At 41.4% G+C, this 11,291-nt stretch overlaps 1 long non-coding RNA gene across 1 annotated transcript; it reads right to left on the bottom strand.

The window, feature by feature from the left end:
- Window positions 1–685: 685 nt before the first annotated feature.
- LOC121815389 lies at window positions 686–8,839 on the bottom strand. Its single transcript, XR_006055049.1, has 3 exons — window positions 8,827–8,839; window positions 5,528–5,530; window positions 686–1,971 (listed from the first exon to the last, which is right to left on the bottom strand). It is a non-coding gene; the product is annotated as an uncharacterized LOC121815389 (long non-coding RNA).
- Between the last annotated feature and the right edge of the window lie 2,452 nt (window positions 8,840–11,291).

Here is an 11,291-nt window from a genome sequence, read left to right as displayed (position 1 = left end):
GTGGGAAAAGTCTATATTAACTGTGTGTGAGATCCACGGGGTGACCAACAAAGGCCATAGTTGTTCCTCTGTGTTGGGTGCTGCTTGGGGAACTTCTGGGGCCTATTAGGGTACCCCCTCCACTACCCCAATGTGTCTACCACATGCTCCTGTTTCTCCTTATCCTCACTCTTGACTTCATACACCATGCATACATGCACAGACACAAGGATGCACAAAGCTTTGCTGACCTCTGCCCAACTTTTCTGTAGTTGGTCCCAGAATTAGTAGAACTAGACACAGCATGAAGGGGACTGCGACTGTTTAGACTGGAGAACGCGGTGAGGCGCAGGCTCTGGTTCCTGCTTTCGCAGCCCAACATGACGACCGGCATCTGATGGTACCTAATGGCCGGGCGGTACTGTTGCTCAACCAGGTGAATGTGCTGGATCATTTGGGAGCAGACGGGCGGAACTGTCAGTGACACCAACAACAGCACTCGGAAACCGCATCTGTTGTAATGCAAAATCTGGCGAAAGACTTTATCTGTAAAAATCCCAAATTTTTAGCATTCAAACAAATGTTTCTCATTAAATCCTTTGTCATAACAGCTTATTCAGCCCAGACTGCGGAGCCTGGGTTGAGCTGACATTGAGCAACAAATACAGTCGTAACTCTATTAAAGTAACAGCAAACAATCCTTTTCTATAATAATACAGCACAACTGATTGGTAGATTTAGCAGCTCAAGTTTCAAACTCCTGGATGGAATGTAAAGTGTAATATTATCACTGTCTCATTTATGGTTTCACACGTGGAGACAAATCCACAAACAGCTCAGACGTGGGTGATCACATCTATTGCCGATGACACTTAAACAAACACAGGGCCACAAACTCGCACGCACAGAACAAGATCAGCGTCCAACAAACCACCGACTTCACCGACAAAGGCACAGCAGGCAAACAACCGGCAATTAATCAGCTAGATTGATCTGATACGCCAGTTTGTGTAAATTCTGCCGTGACCTTTAACCAATCTGGTGGATTTATTTGTTCTAATTAAGCAGATTAGGGCCACATGCCTTTGCAAATTAAGTCATTTATCTTCATGTGACAAGTTAGGAGGAGGAAAGACCAACTGCCCCCAAGGAGAAAGGGCAATTTCTTCAATACATGAGGTCTGTCAAAAAGGTTCAAATTGGCCCCCCACATAGAAGGACAACACACTGCACAACTGGGTTGTTGTGTTGAGCTCATTTGATATTACAGCATTGCTTTAGATTGTGTTGCCACATTTATAGCAATTCCTATGATAGATTTCTTCATACTTGTTGTTGTTACGTGCATGTAAAGACAACTACAGGCCAAACATACAGCAAGTATCTGTTGTAAAAAGCTGCTCCTTTGTCACAAGGGGTCAGTGTTGCATTGTTGACTGCACAGAGCCCGATGCCCTTCCTGATGTCTCCAGCCATTAAACCAGTGACCTTACCCTTGTCATGGGAATGTGTTAACCACTGCACTATACAGGCACATCTGCTGTACTAAACAAAAGAAAAGCTGATGGACACGTTCCTGTGCAACAACGTCAACGGTTTTTTTAGACACCCATTATTCCCCTCACAGTTTAAAGCTTGGCCAAGAGGTTAAAAATAACCCACAATGTCTAAATCTACAGAGGCCGGAGCCAGGAGGGACCCGAAGGTGGACTGAGCCAAGTAAGAGGCCTCCTCAGCTAGTCCAGCAAAACACTGAAGCCTGGGAACTTCAGCTTGTTTTCCGTACTGTAAGCCCACCTACTGGACCGACCTTGCATGTGCAGCGTCGCGATGAGTGTGCGTCACAGATGTAAGCTGAACATAAAGCGATGCATGCGATCGACACAGCTCTGATTCAAGTTTCCCCGTGAACGCTCACAATCAGCCTGATCCTACAGTTCATACCAGAGTCCATCCTCGTTGTTGCCAGAATTTCACAAAGCACACCTTTGACTGGGAAGTCTTCATCAAGGGAAGTTTTCTTTAAATTAAAATATACCACAGAAATGTTAATACACACATCCACGCAGCCACTAACCTGTAAATGACTCCCATCACCCTGAGCCATCTAACGCATTACACAAGGAGATTCAGAATGAAGGAATAACACGAGGCAACAATATGGCTCAGTTCTTTTCACCGTGGGGGTTTCACCCTGTGTGGAGATATAAAACACTACATCCTTCCTACAGAATATCAGTACTCTGAATAGGCCTCTCTGTCTCTAATCACTTCTCTCTCTCTGTGTCATGCTCTCCATCTTTCTCTTGAACAAGCAGACCCCCCGTCCCCCCTCCACACACACAGAACATTCTCCTCTAATCCACATCCATCCTCTATGCGGAACGTCGTCCAGATTGGTTTCCTTCTAGTCTAAACTTCCAACTTGAGGTCAGGCTTTGGGATCACAGGGCCAACAGAAGGTCATGTAGCTCGACTTCTACAGACGGAGCGAGCTCGTTAGTTATTTGTCTGCCCTCAGTTGCACCTTTTCACATCCCTAACATGCTGAATTCTGTTGTTAATGCTGTGTTAGCCGGCTGCTGCACTCAACATGATGGGACTTTGGATTCACTTTTGGGATCTGTGGCAGTCTTGGTCACCTCCTGGATCCATCCTGGATGGATGCATGGATGGATGGATAATGAAAATTTAAAAAAAATAAAAAATCCAGGAAAGTCCAGGAAGTGAGTGATCAATGTCTATTGTGAGGATTAGTTTAACTAGATAAGATCACTACACATTTATTAATATTTATTACACATTTATTATTGTTTACTTATTTTTTCTGCATCTTAGACTTTATTGATTCTTAATTGATTCTTCGGTTCTTAATGGCTACTTATTTTACTCGTTCGGACTGACTGGCTCACGCTTTGTGTTTTTCATTTTAAAAAAATATTTGATTTCTCAGAGTAACTACAACAACTGAGCCAAGCAAGTATAAAGCACTTCTAGGTGGATATTCCAAACAGTACGCAGCCCTAAACGTGATACAAATGGTTTTCTGTGTGTTTTTTGCAGTTTAAAAACAATAAAATCTCAATTTCAATCCTATAACTTAAGCTGACTGATGCTCTGTCATGTAAAACACTGTCTCAGGGAGTGAGTAGAGATTCTTACAGTGTATTTTTAAAGCACATCAGTATGACTATTCTGCCATCTAGAGGTACAATATAAAAATAGCAGCCGTGATTATGTTGATCCTGGAACAACATTTAGTATGATGATCTGGGAACAACACCAACACGAGGATATCAGATCTGAACGTTCATAAAATGAACTTCACATAACGCTGTGGATCAAAACTGAATGGAGAAAATCTTCACTGCATTTTCTTCACTCTGTATTTAACCCATTAAAGCAGAAGACTGGGAGATATTTCACTCTACAATAGGAATCACATTTGAAAATGTTTGCTTGACATTAGTTAAATATACTAACTATATGTGGTATTTTAAAGTTAAGAACATGTTAATAAGTGTACAATTAAAGGCAGGTTAATTTTTTCATAAATAAAATAACATTACAAAAAACAAAAACCAGCCGTGTAATTGCTAATAATTCAATACATGAAATAATTGCTCAGTATAAAAATAATTGCAGGTGTTGTTAGCGGCGATTTCACATTCTTGAGAAGTACTTGAGGTTAAATAAGTGCTTGAAATCCAACCTTTAAATGTCAGAATAATTGATATTTGTAATTTAGAAAGCTGTTGTGCGCATAACGACGCCCTCTGCGTGCAGCCAGACTGCTGTGAGCTCCTAAACGCACATTACAACTGCACTAAGTAACGGTGTGTCACCTGTATGGAACGCCAGGACTGCCATAATGAATTAATTAAATACACCATTAAATAATTAATTAATTGTGTCAATAATTAATTAAAATTGGAAATAATTAATTACTGACATATTTAATTAATAACACATTTAAATAATTATTGACAGTTTTAATTAATTATTTAATGATTTATTTGTTTAATTCATTTTGGCACTTTTGTCCCCTTCATCTCTCTCCTTGAAATAATTTTATCTGTCAGCCTCACCCATCAAACTAAGTGGGCGGGGTCAAATCTAACATTTGATTGGTTGCCTGCAAAGTAAGTCAAGACAGGTCGATCCTAGATAATCGATTGCTTGTGTGGACTTGGGGCAGCCAGGTATCCCAGAATGAACAGGCAGCAATGGTGGTGGTGTACAGTTAAATGGTAAATGGCCTGTATTTATATAGCACTTTTATTAGTCCCTAAGGACCCCAAAGCGCTTTACACATCCAGTCATCCACCCATTCACGCACCCATTCACACACTGGTGATGGCAGCTACATTGTAGCCACAGCCACCCTGGGGCGCACTGACAGAGGCGAGGCTGCCGGACACTGGCGCCACCGGGCCCTCTGACCACCACCAGTAGGCAACGGGTGAAGTGTCTTGCCCAAGGACACAACGACCGAGACTGTTGTAAAATACCCCGTTTTTTTGTCACCAACTACACTTTTAATAGTGTTTTCGCTGCGAATGTAGTGGCGTAATCTTCACGTCTGGTCAGGTTGTCAACATAGAACATGTTTGCAAAAGTGCTCAGATATTTTCAGAGATTTCACTAGCTCTGCTAACAGTCAGCTGACAGACAGCCCCGGTGTTCCAGCTTAACGGGGGGGTGTTGAGTTAACCGGTTTGTTTACATATTCCACTCTCCGTGTTTCACATGTTGCATTCGCAGATTCTCGTTTTCACCAAACGATCGTCTCTTTCCGCGTGATCTTGTGTCTCTGTGCTTCTGTAACATAAAGAACGAGCTGATGTGTTTCTCAGGACACCAGCGATCAGCTCAACAGGCCCTCAGTTTACCTGCATCCTCCTCCTCACCTGTCAGCTGTTTAACACCTGCTGCTAATTCAAGAAACACGCCCACGTGACCTGCTGATAGTCACAGTTTAACTGTGCTCGATATAACACAATGTCGGCGCATTTTTCTGCACAAGATAAGTAAAAAAAATTTTTCTGAGCGCAGAGCTGCTGGAGCTCGTTTCCCTACAGAGCACTTTATAGGCGAACAGCTTCATCAGCGGCTGATGTCCAATCACCAGCACACAGCTTTGAAACCTCAGCTGAGTTTTAGCTCTCAGTGGTTAAACGCTGGACTTCATTCACTCAGGTTCTGTCTGTCGGTCACGTTTACTTCGCTGTTTTATTTACAACTGAGCAAATCGGTTTGGCTGAGGTTAAAGTTACGTTTCATAACTGCATAGTTTCACAGACGTTTAATGGTTCACTGTGTTAGACTGAACCGTTCACTTTTCTTTATCTGGTGTGTTTTGGATTTAACAGTGAATTTTGAGATTAAACTGACTTTTAAAATGTTTTCATACAAAGAGGAAAGAGAAGGCGCATTTCCACCGAGAGGAGCAGAGTTTGCAACAGCATGTTCATCATGCAGTCTGCAACCTGCACAGAAATATTACATCATCTGTTTTTTAATAGTTATTCAACTGTATTCTAAGCACCAGCTGTCTGTTAGAATTTTTAGAGTTTACTTAACTAAAAATAAATGAGCTTAACATATAATTTGTGATTTTTTTTCTCTTTTTTTCTTTTTCGGTCATGTTATGTTTACCTGTCAAAGGCTTGTTAGAAACTATGAAACACATCGTGCAGACTTCTGGATGTTAGAAGAAAACTAATACTGCTCATGAATGAGACTAAAGACAGGAAGGTGTCCTTTAAAACTAAACATGTTAATAGGACCTCCCTATTTATATCATAGTTTATGATATAGCACGTGTATTTCAGTAATAGCCTGCTGATTTCAGTGTAGTGGTGAACAGTCACACAGCTCCGTGGGCGTTATCTGTGATACTCCTTAACTATCATTTATCCAAGTTAACTTCAGTTAACCATTCAGACAGTTCTGACTGTTCAGTCAGACGGTTCTTTTGCAATGACAAACATAAACACTCATGCTCCCGGTAAGTTTCCTCAGTGGCAGCTGTTTAAATTACAGCTGCCACTGAGGAAACCATGGTAACCACGGACTCTGAGCGGCTGGATCGACGGAGGTCAGACAACAATTTTACATGTATGATCTTAAAACAGGACACAGCCACTATACGTGCTGGCCTCATATCAAATGTGAAGGCAGACTGAGTCTATGTTTGACGTTATTATATCTAATCTTCCTCTCAAACATTTAAACAGCAGCGAGTCTGCAGCTGAGGGAACACAAACTCAAACTGTCCGAACAGGTTTGCTCGTTTCTTGGATTCATTTGGTGATTTATTAAATGTGTAACTGTTATTCTAATCTGCTGCTGGGTCTCTTACACTGATGAAAATGCAGAAAACACAGATCACACCTGTTCAACCAATCACTTTCATTCCACTTTGATCTGCGACAAACTGACGCTTCATCTCTGTTACAGTGTTGCTATATGTTTGTGTTCTTTATGCTGTAGATTTTCACGTCTCTGGAATAGTTGGCAGTAATAAGGATGATTTTCTGTAAAATCATACTGATATGAGCCGTGACATATTCGTAGATGACCGTTAGATAGTCAGCTGGGAAACTCTGTGTTAACTCATGGAGCCGAGGATATCGTGGATATCGTGGACATGCTGACCTCGCTGCGTGGTGTACAGAGCGAGGTCAGCATGATTAATATTCACCATAAAAATATTAGCCGAACATCATGAAGTCTGTATGTGTTTCATAGTGTCGAACAACCTTTGTACAGTTAAAGCCAGCAGTTACTACATGACGGAAACACCAACGTTATCTCTTTTATGCGTTTATACACAGGTCACGCTGATTACTGAACAAAAACCCAAAGATCAGATGTTAAACAGATTTATTTGCTCTCTCGCCTCCTTAAACATGTTTTTAATGTTAGTTATAATTCAGAATTGGCGACTGAAACACGTAGGACACATAAGAACATCAGGAAATAAAACACCGATAAATATAACCTCAGTAAAAGAAGTCAGCGGGGGTTACTACAGCTGTGTACCGGGGCCTGCGCTTTGTCGGTGGGATTGCTTGCGAGGCGAGCGGGTCTATCCACGCTTTGCCGAGAGACTGGGCAGACATCTCCGAAATCATCGAAGCACTTTTGCAAAGAGGCTGTATCTTGACAAACCGACCAGACACATGAAGATTAAACCACTACATTCTCGGCTAAAAAAATATTAAAACGCATTTGGTGACACACCAACAAGTTTTCCAAAGCTCAGTTCTGTTAGCTTCCACATGCCGGTTGTTGTGTGCTAGAAACAATGGCCACCAGGCCAAAGCAATGGTTTTGACTCGATCAGCGTTAACCCCGCCCCCTGAGTTTGATGGGTGAGGCTGACAGATAAAATTATTTCATGGTGAGACCTGAAGGAGTCAACTGTGCCAAAATGAATTAATTAAATACACCATTAAATAATTATTTAAATGTGTCAATAATTAATTAATGAAATTTATATTTTAAAAAATCATTATTTCCAATTTTAATAAATTCATTATTGCCACATTTAATTAATTATTTAATGGTGTATTTAATTAATTCATTATGGCAGTCCTGGCGTTCCATACACTGTATCTCACTGCGTCATGTAAATGTTGCATGTGGGTAACTTTGACACCACTAGAGGTCGGAGTTCGACCACTTATGAACAAATGTGAAAAAGCCCATAGTTGCTGCATTAATTACGCTCTTTCAACAAAGTCAGTAAACAACTGGATGAAGAATAAAAATGCAAAGAGCTCAGATGAGAAGCTTCGTCTAACACGGCTTTTTCAGCAATCAGATTGAAAGTAACAACTGTTCCCACACTCAAAGATGATCATAAAGCATGAGTGAAATATCGCACAGAAACTGAAATCTGCTCTTTCTATGAGATACACGACAAAACATTACTCATACCAGAAGACATCAGTCATTTCTACCCTTGATTTTTTTAATGTAGGACATAAATAACTTTCTCCTGTTCTCCCTTTACAATACCAACTCGTGTTCTTTGTTTTTCACAGACCACTTCATTTAGTTTGATTTAACTTTGCTTTTTTTATATGAACCGCACCGGATGTGAAGATGCAAACTCATCTTCACAGAAGAAGAAAAAGCCCCATTTGAGCAAAGTGGCACACTGTGCTGCTTAAAAAAAAAAAACGTACCTCTGGGAAATGCACCGACACGTCTTGACGTAGACTCTCAGGGGAGTTTGCAACACCAAAACATTGCAATGTCAGCAGCTGACATACCTATCAAACAACAAGACACACCCTACAACAGCTGTAATGACCTTAGAAATCAGGCAAAGACAAAGATTGTGCATCAATAATGCACAGCTGTGAAGTACAGCAAACAAATACAGTGTCTAAAAATATGCAGCAGAAAGCTGCACTGCATTGAGGTTTATTAATAGCCCAAGCTGTACTTTGTGTTCCCCTTTTAACGAGTAAAACACACCAGTATTATTGCAACAGCAGTTTAATTGGACATCAATAAATAAACCTTAACACAAGTATAAATGCTTTTTTTGTGATGCTGCCACTTTAAGGTGTAGAAACAAACAAACAAACAAAAACAAATAAACAAACAAAACCAAGATGTTTCATTGACAGCCAAAACTACCCACGGAGCAGAAAATGACATAAACATAAACAAGTCAACAGTTCATTCGGCGTGAACGCTTTAAAGTGTAACTCGTGTAACTGCATCCCTACAGGATGTGAGCTGGAATAATCAGCATCAGCGAGATGTTCTTTCCTGCAGAGCAGATGTTAAATCTCAGAGATCCCAGTCCAGTTGTGTAGTAGACACATCGGAAGACACAATCCAACCGCGCTCTGCCTCCTCGTCCTCCTCCTGCTCCACTGAAAACATGCCAGCAGTCTTCGCTTAAAGAAACTTCTTCTCACACCGACTCGTCGTTTCTACTCGTCTTTGTTTCTCACAGGCCGACATCGAGCAGCATCACGAAACACCAACAAGCCGTTTAGTTTGGCAAAGTACTGTTTTCTGAGAAATACACACAGGAGATCAGCTGCTTTACCAAAGCAGCTGATATCGACATCATCTGTGATATTACAAGAACCATGACAGTGACTTCCCAGAAGAGCAACTTTTTACTCAAGGTGAAACTCCAAAATGACGTCAACAACTTCATTCCTGATGCGCATCACCACAACAGTATTTTGCAGGAAGCAGCTTCTTCGTCGCTCACACTCACTGTCGTTAACTAGCCAAAAATAACTCTGATAAATAATGCAGAATGTTATTATATGGTTCTCTATTATCCTTTTACCCTTTGTGTTTGTGTTGCCTCTTTTTTCTTCTCTATATGTAACATCGGCACCGAGTCAACACGTACGATCGTTATCTTCGTCTAACCTACGTCGGGGGTCGGCACATTGTGTATTCAAAGCAATCTAACCACCAAAACACTGCGGTCTGTAAGTCACAGCTGACATTTGTTTGTGTTTAGGTGCTGTGATGGGAAACGATGACGTCAGCGTGCTTCATGTACTGTCAGGGCGGTTAACAGCCCAACCTGAAAACAAACAATTCTCATTTCCCCTTCAACGGTCTGATCGCTGCTTGAGGTCATGAGCAACGATAGTTTTAAAGGGCACTCCAACAGCGATAAAGCTTTTATTATAAATCAAATGTTGCGGTGAATGCTATCAAACGTAAAAAACAAACAAACTCTTATTTCCTCAGAGTATTTCTGTTTTTAACTGACATGCAAATGCAACAAAACCACAGCGCGCCTTGTGAGTCCAGCTGTTATAAAACCCACACACTTACCGGCAGCTGATATGTCACGTGCAAAACAGAACAAACTGTGACATAGGTGGAGTTTTTACGTGTCTGCTCGCTCTAAAAACGTTAGAAACAAAGCGATGCGATTGTGAAACTGCGGGGATCATGTCTCACCTAAATTACTTGATTCTGTTTGAGGGCCAGATAAGATGATGGGTAATTTCACAGAATTTCCCTGAGATCTACCGAATCAGTTTCAGTGGTAACAGGTAGCTGACAGTCGCACACAGCTTGTGTGAACTGAGGCAGCCAGACGACAACAATCAAACCAACACATGTGGACTGATTTTCTTGTGTAAATATAAAGAGTAAAATAATGCCTTTATTAGTTGCACAATTTCACAATTACATAATCTTTGGAAACTGGTGGCAGCATTTGGAAATTTTCCAAATTAACGTTGGGAAACTGCATATTTGGACAGTCTTCATTATATGGAAAAGACTTGTGAAAAACACGTCTCTCTGTTCTGTTTCTGTTAAACATGTAACTTTGCCAGTTCAGTGTAAGCAACTCAATAATTCCAAGTAAAATATACCCACAAGTTTACTCTTCGGGTTTATATTTGACCCTGTCTACCGTGGTGTCGCTTTCTATCCAAAGCAACATCAGCAAACCAAAAACTGCCCGTAAACAGAGGCAAAGGACGCATGCAGACAAGTAACTGCAGCAACTGTTAAGGACGCTGTTAGGAGACAGCTGAGATGAACTTCTTCAAAACAGAAATGTACTAAGAATGAGCATGATACCATCAAGAAATCAACTTCACAGACCACAAAATGCGTCACATTTCCAGAGAAGTTACAGCGGAAAAAGTCTAAAATTGAAGCCCCCCCCCAGGTCTGACTGCCTGCCAGAACTTAACCTGATTCACTTTCTCAGCCATTCTGACAGGAAACTTTTCCCTCCCCCTTCTGTCTCGGCTCCTCCTTCGCTGCAGTGGGCGTGCTGAGGGAACACAGAGCATGCAGATGTTGATGTTCCACAACGAAAGCTGTGCCCACATCCGCTCTGAACCGAGTCTCCTGCAGTCTACAGCAGGCTGTTCACACTTAACAGTAACACAGCAGGCAGTACTCCTTATCGCCACTGGAGCTCGCAGACCAAGAACGGAGTTTAAACTTGGAGTCTGTAAATTTTAGTGTGAAACACACGCAGAAAATCGCATATTTAAATGAAATTAGAGAAACAGGTGTAACTTGACTCGTGACTCTGATTTATGGCTTTTCATACATTATAAGGAGCTTTTTCAACATTTCTCAGCGTGACTCCTTTCTCGTGTCCTGCAGAGTCAAATTTCCTCTCAAACATTGAAGGCAGGCTTTGAGTAAGCAGCTCCTGATACCTGCTCTTATAGCAACCTGACGCATTCATAGGCTGTGAAGCAGCCTAATAACAGGTCTGTCTCACTCAGGCGGCGGGCAAATGCTGAGTGATTTTTACAGAAGTGTGCTCCATCATTAGC

The sequence above is a fragment of the Haplochromis burtoni genome, unplaced genomic scaffold (genome assembly GCF_018398535.1).
Source record: "Haplochromis burtoni strain Fernald_Lab_line unplaced genomic scaffold, NCSU_Asbu1 Contig_201, whole genome shotgun sequence".
NCBI classification, from domain to species: Eukaryota; Metazoa; Chordata; class Actinopteri; order Cichliformes; family Cichlidae; genus Haplochromis; species Haplochromis burtoni.
The sequence above is the reverse complement of the archived record's forward strand: the minus strand, read 5'-3'. Positions and strand labels throughout refer to the sequence as shown.